This window comes from Stenella coeruleoalba, assembly GCF_951394435.1.
Source record: "Stenella coeruleoalba genome assembly, chromosome: 13".
In the NCBI taxonomy this organism is placed as follows: domain Eukaryota; kingdom Metazoa; phylum Chordata; class Mammalia; order Artiodactyla; family Delphinidae; genus Stenella; species Stenella coeruleoalba.
The window spans coordinates 26,465,725-26,470,149 of NC_137159.1; positions in this window are offsets into that span (position 1 = coordinate 26,465,725).

Below are 4,425 nucleotides of genomic sequence, written 5' to 3' on the forward strand. Positions count from 1 at the left end.
ACGGGCTCCAGGTGCGTGGGCTTCAGTAGTTGTGGTGCGTGGGCTCAGTAGCTGTGGCTCGCTGGCTCTAGAGAGCAGGCTCAGTAGTTGCAGTGCACGGGCTTAATTTCTCCGCGGCATGTGGGATCTTCCCGGACCAAGGCTCAAACCCGCGTCCCCTGCATTGGCAGGCGGATTCTTAACCACTGTGCCACCAGGGAAGTCCCGCTACGAATATTCTTGAATATGTCTTTGGTAAAGTTAAGTACACATTTCTCTTGGGCATATGCCTACAAGTGGAATTGACGTATGCTGGGCTTCAGTAGACATCCCCAAAGAGTATGCAGTTCCACAGTGTTTGACTGTACCAATAGGCAGTGCCACCGTCAGTGCGTGAGAGCTCTGGTTGTTCCACATTCTTGCCAACAATTGGTACCGTCAGCTTTCTTCATTTTATTCATTCTGCTGTATAATGGTGACTTGCAGTTTTAATCTGCATTTTCCTGATGATCAATGAAATGGAACATTTTTTCGTATGTTTATCAACCATTTCAGTAACCTCTCTTGGGAAGGACCTGTTTAAGTCCTGTGCCCATTCTTCTATTGGCTATCTGTCTTTTACTTACTGTTATTGTTCTTTGTATATTCTGGATATGAGTCCTTTGTGAATATTTTCTCTCACTCTGTTCCTTGCTTCTAAAAGCTTTTACATTTGGGGGATGTATAGTGTAAAGTAAGAAACTAAAATGTCTTTTGCCTTTTAGTTATCCCACTATTATTGATGATCCTTCTACTCCTCTGTATTTCTTTATGCTTGTTTTATTATGTTTACCATGCATCAAAGTTCAATATCTTTCTTGATCTTAATTCCAAGTTTCCAGGAGAGAGACTCTGATTGGCCCAGCTGTGGCCAAAAGGTAAGTTTTCAAGAAACAGATGTGAGTGTTGGAGCCCCACCCCAATGTGCACGAGGAAGGAGGGCGATTAAAGGAATTGTCCGGAGCAAGGGAGAAAATAAGGTGGTGATCAGTTCTTCCTGGAAAACAGCGGTATGTTGGTGAGCAGAATTATGTCCCACTTGCCTGGAGGAATAATGTCACTTCCTGCTCCTGCAGGATTGTCGGATATCTGCTGGAGTTTATGAGTAAAGAGTTGATGTTGCCCCACGGGGACTTTAGTCCTTCAGCATCCATTCCTTCATCCAATATTTGCTGAGCTTCTGCTATGTACTAGACACTCTGCTTAGTCCCTAGAGAGAGCTCTGAAGTGCTGCTGACAAGTAAACTGATCCGTGTTACCAAAACGCTATGCAACCATTAAAAATGAGGAGATAAACATACACAAATGTGACCCTGACTTTCTTCTGCAGCTTGGTGTCTGGTCAGTTATATTCTCATCTACATCAAAAATATTCTAATGTACTGGATTGTGCTAACTCAGTTTGGTTAAGCTGGGAAGTACGCTTCCAGAATCTCCTTCCTGACAGGGCTCTGAGTTCGAGTTGGTCAAAAGAGGACCTGGTGGAGATTTGGAAAGTAGAATGGGAGCCTCAGCTGCTCTGAGGAGATCTCTGTTGTCAGACACTGTGACAGACAGATGTGCCCACAGATAGATCCCAGCAAGTTCTCAAGGCCTAGTGACTCCTCTCTGATCATCCCACAGCTCCCTTCAGACCTTCACTTCCCCAGCTTGTCCCACTTTTGGGCAGCCTCATTCCTGTAATAACCCCCTTATCCCCGTAATATGCATGGTGGCTCTGCTCACCTGAATGAACTCTGACTGATAGACCTAATCATAAAAGGAGGCATATAGGGAATGGTTAAGAGTGTGGGCTCTGGATTCAGACAGCCAGAGGTGAGGATTAAGAAAGGTAATCCACGTGCAGCATTTAACACACCTGCCACACCGTTACCAACCAATAGGTATTACGTAATAAGTAAGGTAATGCTAACATTACTCAGTGCCTGGGATGTTATTTCTATTTGGTTGACTTCCTATTGAATTTACACTCTCCTCAAGCCACTGTAACCCATCCATGCTCTCCTCTCTACTAGCATATAACTTGACTTCCCCTGCAGAATTCTAGGACAGCACTTATTGAAGTGCGGTAAGATCAGGTGGGGTAGGGAGGGGAAAGACGGGTCATCCTCCCCTTCTTGCCCCACATGGAGATTCTGCCGTGCCCCTCCACAGCAGGGAGGGTCAGCTCTCCACACTGCCCTAGCGGCATCTCTGTGCCTGGGCATCCTACCGCCTCTTCCCTGTGCTTTCTCTCCCAATAGCCTGTGCCTGTGGCTCTTCTTTGCAGGACTGCCCTCAACCTACTGGAACATTTTTCCTGCACAGGAGGAAATCCTGGGACTTTCTGTCCCGCAGGAAGTACCTTCACTTATCACTGATATGTGACCATGAAAGCCTGGCTCATTGCCTGCAGTAAGGTTTATACTCCAGGGCTCTCAGGGGACCAGGCAGAAGCCATCATTTTCTGTCCTGCCTCTCCCACTCTACTCACTGATTTCTACCGAGAGCACTTCCTTAATAAATCTCTTGCATGTGAGTCCTCATTTCAGGGTCTGCTTCTGGGAAACCTGTCCCAAGACATAAATCCTCTAGGGGTTTTTGAAAGTATGCTTCTTGGGGCTTCCCTTGTGGTGCAGTGGTTAAGAATCCGCCTGCCAGTGCAGGGGACACAGGTTCGAGCCCTGGTCTGGGAAGATCCCACATGCCGCGGAGCAACTAAGCCTGTGCACCACAACTACTGAACCTGCGTGCCACAACTACTGAAGCCTGTGCGCCTAGAGCCTGTGCTCCGCAGCAAGAGAAGCCACCATGATGAGAAGCCCGCGCACTGCAATGAAGAGTAGCTCCCACTCGCCGCAGCTAGAGAAAGCCCGCGTGCAGCAACGAAGATCCAATGCATCCAGAAGTAAATAAATACATTTATTAAGAAAAAGAAAATACGCTTCTCTACTGCACCCCCAGAGGGCAAGTGCAGGGATGGTGGAGGAAGAATGTCTGACATTGAGGTCTGTGTGCTTCCACTGGGCTCCACTGTCTCCAAATGGGTGTGTCTGGGAAGACCAGGTGGGTTCTGTTCAGGAGCATCAAGGATGGGACCTGGCCAGGTGGCAGGAGCAAAGGGCACACCAGGCAGAAGTAAGGACTTAGTTCTGCCAATAACTAGCTGGGAAATCTAGTTAACTAGTGAACTAGCTATAAAATGAGAATGACACTAGTACCTGCCTCACAGGGCTGTGGTGAGGATTAAATGAGAAAATCCATGGAAGCTCTTAACCTAGTGCCTGGCATATTATAAGCATTTAGTCAATGTTAGCTGTTATTATTATCCCGTATTTTCTCATAGTATTTTGTGAGGGCTTCTATTTCACCTCAAATCATTGTCTTATATGTATGTGTCTGTCTCCCCCTTTATGCAGTGTGACCTTGATGGGCAGGAATCATCTTTGTGGGGTACATAAATCCCATTTGGCCTCATCCAGTAATTGCAGATGCCAAAAATTCAGTAAATACTTGTGAAATTAAACAGACTTGACCAAGGGCAGGGAGTGGGTAGCAAGTAATGAGAGAGAGACAGAGACAGAGAGAAAAGGAGAAGAGAGAGGGGGAACAGGAGTGCAGGAAGAGAAAATATTCTTCCTTGGGATGCTGCTCCTTTCTTGATTAGCTTTTGGGACAAAATACAACTTAGTCCTCAATGACAAAGGACCTCATAGAGATTTTAAGCCCACTACGACCATCCTTCACCTAAGTTTAAATAACATTGTGTTTGAACCACTCACATGTTACAGCTTATAAGCCCTGCGTTTCCCTTTCTGTTCACAGTCTCTAGTGTATCACCCTTGAGTACAAGGACTTACATCTATGAAAGCCCTTGTTTCTTTCTTTCTTTTCTATTTTTTTTTTTTTTTTTTTTGCGGTACGCGGGCCTCTCACTGCCGCGGCCTCTCCCGTCGCGGAGCACAGGCTCCGGACGCGCAGGCTCAGCGGCCATGGCTCACGGGCCCAGCTGCTCCGCGGTATGCAGGATCTTGCCGGACCGGGGCACGAACCTGTGTCCCCTGCATCGGCAGGCGGACTCTCAACCACTGCGCCACCAGGGAAGCCCAAAGCCCTTGTTTCTTAACCCTCCTCCCTCCAAGAGTCATCTAGTCCTCATTCTTACTAATGTTCAAGATAAAGGAAATAAGGTGGTATAGCAGAAGAAGCACTAGGTTTTAGCATCACATACACTTGGATTTCAACCCTGGCTCTGTGTGATCTTCAGCAAGGTGTTAACTTCTATAAGCCTCAATTTCCTCATCTGTAATAATAGAACATACCTCTCAGGGTCATTGTGTGGACTAGAAATAGGTGTGAAAAGCCTTTAGCATTGTGTGTGAGAGTCAGCCCAGGAAAATAAAGAGTCCCACACAGAGAAGTAAGGCT